This window comes from Stomoxys calcitrans, chromosome 5, assembly GCF_963082655.1.
Source record: "Stomoxys calcitrans chromosome 5, idStoCalc2.1, whole genome shotgun sequence".
Classification (NCBI taxonomy): Eukaryota; Metazoa; Arthropoda; class Insecta; order Diptera; family Muscidae; genus Stomoxys; species Stomoxys calcitrans.
The window spans coordinates 104,161,971-104,174,043 of NC_081556.1; the positions used below are offsets into that span (position 1 = coordinate 104,161,971).

The window sequence follows — 12,073 nt, forward strand, 5'->3', positions numbered from 1 at the left end:
AATTGAAGGAAATATCATTTAACAAAGAGTGGGTAAAGGCTCAGGTCGAAATTTGGATACCCTATATCAACAAGAGAATGGGCAAAAAGGAGTGTAGAGGGCTAGCCGATATACCTCTGATAGATAGCACAGTGGCTCATTAACGAAAACTAGCCGACAAAAGTCCACAACTTCAGTTTAACTCTTGAACATTCTTGATTGAAAATAAATAAAAAAAAAATTAATGGAATACCACTTAAGATGTAGGGCATGGGATTTAGATTTTTTTAGCTTATGCATGATTATGATCATGTTTTTGTTTTCGAATTTGTTTTTTTTTCACTTTTCATTTCATTCCCCCTGATCTTAAAGTTGGACCAAACAATTTGATATAATTTTTTTGCATTTTTTCCTCCTCTTACCAACGACATACCAGTGTGTGAATGGAAATTTATGAAAGCCATAAACATACCACTATTTGACCCCTCTAACCCCACTACACCTCCCATAATCAAAAGAGAAGATAAACAATTTTTTTTATTCATTATTTCGGATTGCTATGCTGACCGAGAGTGGTTATGATGGCTGCCAAAAAAGAAACAATAATGACGAGTGAGATGGATCATATGGAGGCGCTTCTAGATACAGTTCAGGGATGAAATTTCGATAGGCGAAGGTGTTTGGGAGTATAGAATTACACGCCGGGGTCCTTTTGAAACATATTCCATAACATTGACCTGGAAAACCATAAAATTTACAAGAAAATTTCTCTAAAGACAAAATTTCCATGAAATTTTCTCTAAAGACGAAATTTCACTGACAATTTCTCTTAAGACAAAATTTCCATGAAATTTTCTCTAAAGACAAAATTTCCATGAAATTTTCTCTAAAGACAAAATTTCCATGAAATTTTCTCTAAAGACAAAATTTCCATGAAGTTTTCTCTAAAGACAAAATTTCCATGAAATTTTCTCTAAAGACAAAATTTCCCTGAAATTTTCTCCATAGACAAAATTTCCCTGAAATTTTCTCTAAATTCAAAATTTCCATGAAATTTTCTCTAAATGCAAAATTTCCATGAAATTTTCTCTAAAGACAAAATTTCTATGAAATTTTCTCTTAAGACAAAATTTCCATGAAATTTTCTCTAAAGACAAAATTTCCATGAAATTTCCTCTCAAGACAAAATTTCCACGAAATTTTCTCTAAAGACAAAATTTCCATGAAATTTTCTCTAAAGACAAAATTTCCATGAAATTTTCTCTAAAGACAAAATTTCCATGAAATTTTCTCTAAAGACAAAATTTCCATTAAATTTTCTCTAAAGACAAAATTTCCAAGAAATTTTCTCTAAAGTCAAAATTTTCTCTAAAGACAAAATTTCTATGACATTTTCACTAAAGACAAAATTTCCATGAAATTTTCTCTAAAGACAAAATTTCCATGAAATTTTCTCTAAAGACAAAATTTCCATGAAATTTTCTCTAAAGACAAAATTTCCATGAAATTTTCTCTAAAGACAAAATTTCCATGAAATTTTCTCTAAAGACAAAATTTCCATGAAATTTTCTCTAAAGACAAAATTTTCATGAAATTTTCTCTAAAGACAAAATTTCCATGAAATTTTCTCTAAAGACAAAATTTCCATGAAATTTTCTGTAGCGATAAAAATTTTAAGAACTTTTCTCTTTACTCCTTTGTTAATTTATGGCTCTGATGGTAATGGTATACAAATTCTTTAAGGCAGTTAATAAGATAATAATGGATTTAATTTTCTTTTATTATGCTTTAATATTTTTGCCGTTTTTGCTCTACCTGGGCCTGCATAGAAACCATTGATAGAGAACAAAAAAGACGAGTCCTAATTGGATTAATAACAACTTATTTGTTATTCTATGCTACATCTTTACAAATCATCCTTGCTCCACTGAGATGTTATTAAATAACCATTTACGACGTCATCGAGGCTTTTCCACACACACACACACACACACACACACACAAACCCCGTTTGCAGAGTACCAAGCAGTCCTTTTTTCTCTGGGCAAAAAAAAAAAAGGATAAACGTAAACAAGATTCTCAATTATTTATTGTGAGATTTGTAATATCTCTAACATAGAGTCACATTACTATCGCAGGAAGAAGTGACAACGACAGCTTGGCTGACGACTGACCTGCAAATGCTATGACTGGCCACACTTAGATGTGGGCGTTGGGACCGTCACATGCACCACTGCGACGCTGCTTCTAATTGATATTTTAATGATTTATACTTGCCATGACAACATGACAGGTGTTTCACAGTGGATGGGAAACAACAAATTTTTGGAAATTTACAAAATTACTGAAACAAGCTTCGAATTCTTGAAAATTTTATACCCTTTGAGTCGAAAACTTTTTTTTTAGAATTTCTTCTCAAATTTTGGGATTTGAACCCGTCTGCTATGCAGACGATGTTATAATACTTCTTAGCGGTAAGGATTCGAGCCAACTAAATAGAAGGGCCGAAAAGGTCTTGCATATGGCATATAACTGGGATAGACCCAGGGGTCTCAATCTTAATCCAGAGAAGACTGAAATATACCTGTGCACGAGGAAGATGAAGGTGGGCCAATTTGACGCACCACCACACAACATAAGAACCATACAACAGGTTCAAAGAACATGTTGTCTTTGCATAGGCGCAGCGACGAGGACCACGCCCCACTAGGGCACTGGAGACTATTCTAGATATCTGACCCATAGACATACAGATTAATTGTGAGACAGTTACTGCGGCTATAATACTTAAGGCGATGGGAGAATGGTTTGAGGGTGGGAGCAGCTCATACCATCGCGTTATAATCGAGGAAACCTGAAAGGAAGGGAAGAGTTTCCGAGCGGATACCTGAAACTACACTTGAGGTCGAGTGCGAGGCATTGCGGCCAGCGGCACAGTCCTGGATTGACGGAACTCCAGTATTACCATCTGAAAGATCATGTTACACGGATGGATCAAAACTAGATGACAGAGTGGGCCTGAGGGTCTATATTGAGAACCAAAGGACTGAGATCTGTTTTAGACCGCCTGACTATAATACGTGCTGTTATATGGGTCTGAAGCATGAGTGCTTGTGAAAGCAGATGAAGCAGTGCTTGGAGTATTTGAGAGAAAGATTCTTCGTAAAATGTATGGACCAGTTTTCGTTAACGGAGAATTTTACCGACGTATGAACCACGAGCTGTATGACGACGATAGCATAGTTACACGCATCAAAATACGACGGCTGCGTTGGGCCCGTCTACTGTGAGCCTTCTCCTATGGCACTTTCAATTCAGTTTCCTCTCCAAGATCATTTCTAAGTGTTGGTGCGTTAAATTGGCCCACCTTTGTCTTCTTCGTGAACAAGCAAATTTCGGTCTTTTCTGGGTTAACATGGGGAACCCTAGTTCTAGCCCAGTCGTATGCCATCTGCAGGACCCTTTCGGCCCTCCTGCAAAGCTGGTTCGGATCCTTAGCCCGTGCAGGGAAGTCTCCACCGACCTTTCCTTGACATAGGCTTGCTGTTTGTATTTGAGCAGTTCGCTGGATGTCCTACTTTTTATCATGGTATCCACAATACGTTTCATATTTTTGAGTAGAGAGGAGTAGGTCATGTTGTCAGAATGGATGAAGAAGCTCCAGCAAATAAGTCTTTTGAAGGCAAACACGGTGGTACACGCAAACCGGGAAGACCAAAAGCCCGATGGAAAGATCAAGTTGTGGGAGACACCTCGAAACTTGGTGTCAGAGATTTTAGAATGAGCTAACGCGAGAACGTCGAGTGTGAACATCTTCACGGACAGTAAAATGACCATAAGGCCAATAACATCCAGGACAGTAAGGTCACGAACAGCCTTGCAGTGTGAGAAGGCGATTAGCGCCTTCTCTGAGCATGACACAATCCAAAAAATAATTTTAAAAATTTTAATTTGCACAATTTTTTTTTTGTAGAGAAAATTTTTTCAAAAATTAATTTTTTATTGTATGAAATAGAAAAATTTCTTTAATGTTTTTTTTTGTTTTTTTTTTAATTTTTTTTTTTCAAAGTTTTGTTTTATAAAAAATTTTTTAAATTTTTAAATTTTTTTTGTCTTACAGAAATTTTTTTTTAATGAATTGTTTATTTTTAATTGAATTTTATCAAGATATTGTTGTTAAAGAAATTTGTTGTAAAATTTTTATTTTCTTAGAAAAATTAGTAAAAATTTTATTAAAAAAAAATTGCCAAATGTTTTTAGTTTTAAAGAAAATTAAGTTGAAATTTATAGTTTTATACAAAAATTTGGCAAGGTTGGGTTAGGTTTAAGTGGCAGTCTGCCATTAGACTCTCTTAGACGTTTTCGTCCATTGCGATACCACAGGAACAGAAGAAGGAAGATGCCTTCTAGTTCCTACCTTTGAACCATCCAGATCGCTTTAAAAAGCCCAATAACATACCCACAGATCCCAGTGTCCCTGGAGTGTGTAAGGTAGTTTCTAGTCTCGCAAGCTCGTCATTTGGCAATATTTTATCAAAATGTAATTTTTATAGAAACTAGCTGAGCCCGGCCCGCTCTACTGCGCCTTCATTTTTTTTTTTTGGCTTGGGGCGACCGTCTACGTAATTACACCCAACAAACATATCAAATTCGTACTCTATTCCCAAATACCTTTCATTTGAGTCCCATATTGTCACGATCGCCCAACTTTTGATTTTCTGTTGGTTGGTGTTTTTAGGAGACCCCCCGACATATAGGATGAAATTTGTATGCAAAGTTCGTACTCTACTCTCAAATACATTTCATTTGATACCCATATTGTCCCAATCGGTAAACATGTCCGTTGGAGTGGGTTTTGGGATGGGGCGTCCCCCCAGATAATTTGACCCCAAAATTTTATACCAATTTCGTGTTTTTGGGGTACCATAAGGTGGCATTTGAAATTTCGCTTAAATCGGTGCACCCATCTCTAAGATCTGGCGTTTTTGAAAATTATGATAAGGGGGAGGGTCCGCCCCCCCCCTCCCTTCGGATATCAAAAAATCTAGTACCCTATTTTCAGCGGGGGCTCAAACTCTATCATATGTCAAAATTTCAACAATTTCATTTTTTATTTTATAATATTTTTAATCTATTTCAACAAATATAATTTTTGGAAATTGATTTTAAAAAAATACTTTTTTTATTTTGAAGAATTTGAGTTTTTGTTGTTTTTGGTTTATTTTTTTATAATAAATCTCACGAGACTTTATGACCTTTTATATGACTTTAATATAAAAATTATTCCGTATTAATTCTCTTTCATAATTTTTTTAATAAGCTTACCTCTTGTTTTTAGTCCATATAGAATTTTTTGCTTTTCATACTGGTGGTATGGGGTTTTGAGCCATTCAGTATGAAAATTTCAAACTAAATAGTTTTCAACTGACTTTGTTGTGTCGATGAAAAGATTTCCATTTGCTGCATTTTTTTGTCGAAATAAAACTGTAACGAAACACAAATGTCAGAAAAACATATTCATTAAAAGTTTTCATTAAAAAAAGCGTTTATATAAACTAAAAGACATTAAGAAGCAAAAATGCACATATGATGAGTGATGATAGAAAAACCAGACAAACACCCACACCTTGCATTTTTTCGATTCCTACATAGCCATTTAGAAACTGAAATTATTAACAAAGGTGACCAGATTTTGTCAAAATTCAATAAAAATGTCAAAAATTTTTTATAAAAATTTTTTTTTAAATAGTTTTCTTTATAAGATTTTGTCAATTTTTTTTAATACAAAATTTAGCCAATTTTTTATCACAAATACTAGGGCAAACGACACTACTGTATGTTGTTACAGACCGAATACACAAACCCAAGACCGTAAATGAATGGACTTGGCGCCTAGACAAGGACACAACTGTAAAGCCAATACCTTTCATAGATCCTGCTGCTTAAGTCAGGCAGAGTATTCATTAAAGTGGACTCCCAAAACAAGGGCAACTCACTCTAATTCTACAGTTAATTCGAGTTCTCTATCGGAATCCATAGCAAAAGTTGAGGAAGACAACTTCAAGAAATTCGTTGACGCAAGGATTTTTTGACGCATCATTCTCTCTACCAACATGGTTGGTCTTAATTCCGCGGACATGATGATGGGGCTAGTGCAGATGAGTAATATCACAAAATTGCTCTTTGGTTGACATTACAAGAGGATGACTTTTGCACGTCTTCTGACAGATGACGCTAGCACGTCTCCTAGCAGATGATGTTCGCACGTCTTCTAGCAGATGACTTTCGCACTTCTTCTAGTTGAGGATTGTGGAAAAGAGAGGGATAAGGGAAATTGCAAAGACTTTTGCGTCAGGGTTCACCCTAAGCCATATAAGAATGGCCCATGCCGACATCGCTGCCCAAAAGTGTAGGGGGCATGAGCTTTCTACAGCTAATGTCTTTATACTTGGGGACGACGCCAACGCGCATTACATTCAATGGCGTAACAGGGATATAAACCACAGAAATGTGTCGCTTTTTGAATACATTTTGTACACAAACTTAAGGGGAATAACCTAAGGTTATACAAGCGGATCGGGGAACAATTCATTGATACAACGCTTGTGACAAACATTGATTCAGTTAAAATCTTAGATTTGGAACGACTTCACCCACCAGATGGTGTATGAGATAGTTGTCATTGTTGTAGCTGTGTGTTGTACACTGAGGCGGCAGCCCTTGCGGATGACGGACTTCATCGGATCAATCCGGTACGTACAACCGGCTGCCATGAGATTGGTTGTTGCATGAGATAATGAGGAGGCTCTTTAGATATCCGAGAAAAACCAATTGGGAAAATATGGAGAAGCTGGTGTCCCCTTGGTGTCTATCTCGTACGCAGGTAAACTGGAGTCAGTAATGGGGCTTGTCGCTAAGCCTTTTAGAAGGCATGTAGAAGCGGGTATCCGCGCAAGACCATCCGCGTAAGACCATCCAGTTATGGTGGCTATAAACCACCACTTCCCCAGGGGAAAGGGTAAAAAACTACCCTTCCCCAGGACAAAGGGCAAAAAAAATAAAATAAAAATAAACTTCCCCAGGGGAATGGGTAATAAAACTATACTTCCCCAGGGAAAAGGTGATGAAACTCAAAGGAAAGGGTCATAAAACTACCCTTCTTTAAAGGAAATGGTAATAAAACTACCCTTCCCCTAAAGAAGGGATAATAAAACTACCCTTCCAAAGGGGAAAGGGAAATAACACTACCCTTCCTCCGGGCAAAAGAAAACAAAACTGCCTTTCCCCGTGGGAAAGGGTAATAAAGCTACTCTTCCCTTGGGGAAGCGGCAATAAAACTACTCTTCTTCAAAGGAAAGGGGTAAAAAACTATCCTTCCCCACAAGAATGGGCAATACAACTACCCTTCCCCAAAGGAAAGGGTAATACAACTATACTTCCCCAGGGGAAAAGGTAATAAAACAACCCTCCACAGGAGAAAGGGTAATAAAAAATAACTTCCACCAGGGGAAAGGGTAAAAAACTACCCTTCTCCAGGGGAGAGGGATATAATACTACCCTTCCTCCGGGAAAAGGGATATAATACTACCCTTCCTCCGGGGATAGGGTAATAAAACTACACTTCACCAGGGGAAAGGATAACAAAACTACCCTTCCCCAGGGGAAAGGGAAGTAAAACTACCCTCCCCCAAGAGAAAGGGTAATAAAACTACCCTCCCCCAAGAGAAAGGGTAATAAAACTACCCTTTCCCAGGGGAAACCCGTAATAAAACTACCCTTCCCCACGGGAAATGGTAATAAAGTTACCCTTCCAAAGGGGAAATGGGTAATAAAACTACTCTTTCCCAGGGAAAAGGGTAATAAAACCACCCTTCCCCAGGGGAAAGGATAATAAAACTATACTTCCACAGGAGAAAGGGTAGTACAACAACACTTACCCAGGGGAAAGGGTAATAAAACTACCCTCCCCCAGGAGAAAGGGTAATAAAACTACCCTTCCCCAGGGGAAAGGGTATTAAAACCACCCTTCCCTAGGGGAAAGGATAATAAAACTACCCTTCCCCAGAGGAAGGGTAGTTTTTTTATATCCAATGGGAAATGGTAATAAAACTACCTACCCTTCTCCAGGCGAAAAGGTGATAAAACTACCCATCCCCAGGGGACAAGGGAAAAAAACTACCCTTCCCAAGGGAAAAGGAAAATAAATCTTACCTTACCCAGGGAAAAAGGTAATAAAACTACCCTTCCCTAAAGTAAGGTGTAATAAAACTACCCTTTCCTAAAGGAAGGTGTAATAAAACTTCCATTTCCCAAAGGAAGTGGTAATAAAACCACCCTTTCCCAAAAGAGGGGATAATAAAACTACCCTTTCCCAAAGGAAGGGGTAATAATACTACCCTTCCCTAGGGGAAAAGGAAAATAAAACTACCCTTTCCGAAAGGAAAGGGTAATAAAACTACCCCTCCCCGCGGGAAAGGATGATAAAAGTACTCTTCCCCATTCGAAAGGGTAATAAAACTACCCCTCCCTGCGGGAAAGGGTAATACAACTACTTTTCCCCAGGTGAAAGGGTAAACAAACTACCTTCCCCTGGAGAAAGGGTAAACAAACTACCTTCCCCTGGAGAAAGGGTAATAAAACTACCCTTATTAAAAGGAGCGGGGTAATAAAACTACGCTTCTTCAAAGGAAAAGGATAATAAAACCACCCTTCCCCAAAGGAAAGGGTTATAAAACTACCCTTCTTCAAAGAAAAGGGGTAATAAAACCACCCTTCCCCAAAGGAAAGCGTAATAATACTACCCCTTCCCACGGGAATTGGTTATAAAACTATCCTTCCCCAGGGGAAAGGGTATTAAAACTACCATTCTTCATCAAATAAAACCACCCTTCCCCAAAGGAAAGGGTAATAAAACTACCCTTCCCCAGGGGAAAGTGTAACAAAACTACTCTTCCCCAAGGGAAAAGGGTAATAAAACTACCCTTCCCCAGAGGAAATGGTAATAAAACTGCACTTCCCCAGGAGAAAGGGTAGTAAACCTACTCATCCCGAAAGGAAAGGGTGATAAAACTACCCTTTCCGAAGGAAATGATAATAAATCTACCCCTCCCTAGGGGAGAGGGTAATAAAACTACCCTTCTCCTGGGGAAAGGGGAATAAAACTACCCTTCTCCAGAGGAAAGGGTAATAAAAAATACTCTTCCCCAACGAAAGGGTAATAAAACTACTTTCCCCAGGAGATGGATTAATAAAACTCTACCTTTCCCCATTGGAAAGGATATTTAAACAACACTTCCCCAGGGAAAAGGGAAATCAAACTATCCTTCCCCAGAGGAAAAGGTAATAAAATTACTCTTCCCCAGGCGAAAGGGAAGTAAAACTAATTTTCCCCAGGGGAAAGGGTAGTAAAACTGCCCATCACCAGGAGAAAAGGTAATAAAACTACCCTTCCTCAACAGAAAGGGTGATAAAACTACCCTTCTCCAGGAGAAAGGGTAATAAAACTATCTTTCTTCAAAGGAAATGGGTAATAAAACTATACTTATTCAGAGGATAGGGGTAATAAAACTACCCTTCCTCATAAGGAAGGACAATAAAATTACCCTTCCCCAAAGGAAAGGGTAATAAATTTACCCTTCCCCAAAGGAAAGGTTAATAAAATTACCCTTCCCCAAAGGAAAGGGTAATAAAACAATCCTTCCCCAACGGAAGGGGTATTAAAAATATCCTTCCCCTAAGGAAAGGAAAATAAAACTACCCATCCCCAAGGGAAATGGTAATAAAACTACCCTTCCCCAGGGGAAAGGGTAATAAAAATACACTCCGCAGGGGAAAGGGTAATAAAACTACCCTTTCCAGGAGAAACGGTAATAAAACTATACTTCCCCAGGAAAAAGGGTAATACAACTACCCTTCCACGGGAGAAAGGGTAATAAAAATACCCTCCCCAAGGGAAATGGTAATAAAACTACCTTTTCTCAACGGAAAAGGTAACAAAACTACCCTTTCCCAAAGGAAAGGGTAATAAAACTACACTTTCCCAAAGGAAAGGGTAATAAAACTACGCTCTCCCAAAGGAAACGATAAAAAAAACTACGCTTTCCCAAAGGAAAGGGCAATAGAACTACCCTTCCCGAGAGGAAAGGGATATAATACTACCCTTCCTCCGGGAAAGGGTAATAAAACTACCCTTCTTCGGGTTAAAGGGTATTAAAACTTCCCAATCGCAGGGGAAAAGCTAATAAAACTAACCATCGTCAAAGGAAAGAGGTATTAAAACTACCCTTCTCAAAGAAAATGTTAATAAAACTACCCTTCTTTAAAGGAAAGGTTAATAAAACTACCCTTCTTCAATGAAAAGGGTTGTTAAACTACCCTTCTTCAATGAAAAGGGTCGTAAAACTACCCTTCCCCCAAAAAACGATAATAAAACTATCCTTCCCCAAAGGAAGGGGTATTAAAAATATCCTTCCCCAAAGGAAAGAATTATAAAACTACCCTTCCCTAGGGGAAAGGATAATAAAACTACCGTTCCCCAAAGGAAAGGACAATGAAATTACCCTTCCCTAGGGAAAAGGGTAATAAAACTGCCCTTCTCCAGAGTAAAGAGTAATAAAGCTACCCTTCGCCAGGAGAACGAGTAATAAAACTACCCTTCCCAAGGAGAAAGGACAATAAAATTACCCTTCCCTAGGGAAAAGCGAAATAAAACCACCCTTCCCCAAAGGAAAGGGTAATAAAACTACCCTTAAACCAGGGGAAAGTGTAACCAAACTACTCTTCCCCAGGGAAAATGGTAATAAAACTACCCTTTCCCAGGGGAAATGGTAATAAAACTGCAGTTCCCCAGGAGAAAGGGTAGTAAAACTACTCTTCCCCAAAGGAAAGGGTGATAAAACTACCCTTTCCTAAGAAAATGAGGTAGTAAAACTACCCTTCCGCCAAGGAAAGGGTAATGAATCTCCACAAGAAAGTAATTACCCTTTATCAAAGGAAAGGGTACATTTAGTTACTTAAACATACAAAATGGTAATTTCTTTACGAATTGAGCTAAAGCGTTCAAAATGGGGAATCATTTATACCTTAACAAAATATATTGGGCTTAACGATTTTTTCCGATATATTGGTTTCTTGCTACTTTCTACATAGAAGGGGAAAGCTTCAAAATCTTATAAATCAAGTGACTACATAGGTTTTTGGAAGTCCTACACTAAAAAGGGCAGTGAAGCGAACCACCGGGCTGCTAGTCATATATAAGCCGATTACCGAACCTTTTTCAACAGCTCCACATGATTTTTCTAGCCATGTTTAGGAGTTTGTTAACCCAGATGGATAGGCTTAAATTCTTTCACACCCACTCATCTTCATGCTGCTCTACGCATAGCTAAATGTTTTCAATTAAAAATTTTTGCTGTTCTTAAGAAAAACTCTTGCACTAATTACAAAATTTGACCCAAACACATAATTGTATTTTCTTTGGCATTTAATAATTTTTTATAATTTCTTTGCTGTTTTAGTAGAATTTTATGTAAATTCTAGGAATTTTTTTGTTTTTTTATTATTTTTTGAAAATAAGGTAAACAACAAAAAAAAGTTTTTGGGTAATTACACCCGCCCACCTTTCATGATATTCTACGACATGGGGCATACATTTGATGAACAAACGTCTTTGGGTATAAGTAGCAGCGAAAATCTGAAAACAAAATATTTGTCATCCCCCGCAGCAAAAACACACGCACACACCAAATAGTATATATATATGTAAAATACATACTTAAGTATATATAATATACTCAAGCTATGTCCATTTACAATATTGGTACATGTATTTAAGAGAGAGAGAGAGAGAGATGTGCGATATGAACACATCACATCACATTTGTCTGAGCATCTACCATTCAAGTCATCATTTAGAAGCAAAATGTCTGATGCCATCCATATGCCGTGCCATACGATGCGAAGCGATGTAACACACAGATGTGATTAATATCGGCATACATATAAACACACACACACACACAGACATAAGATAACATATAAACAAATATTTATTTACATATTCATTAATGTATACAAGTACATGTAATACAATAAA

The 12,073-nt window shown here is 37.5% G+C and overlaps 1 protein-coding gene across 13 annotated transcripts in view; it reads right to left on the bottom strand.

Annotated features, from left to right (window-relative positions):
* LOC106080789 (myocyte-specific enhancer factor 2) overlaps positions 1-12,073 on the bottom strand; it is a 400,014-nt gene that overhangs the window by 234,659 nt on the left and 153,282 nt on the right. For all 13 annotated transcript variants that reach the window (XM_013242349.2, XM_013242347.2, XM_059368465.1 and 10 more), the window contains one exon: positions 5,305-5,463. The gene's annotated coding sequence lies outside the window, so the exon portion shown is untranslated. The remainder of the gene's footprint in view (positions 1-5,304; positions 5,464-12,073) is intronic.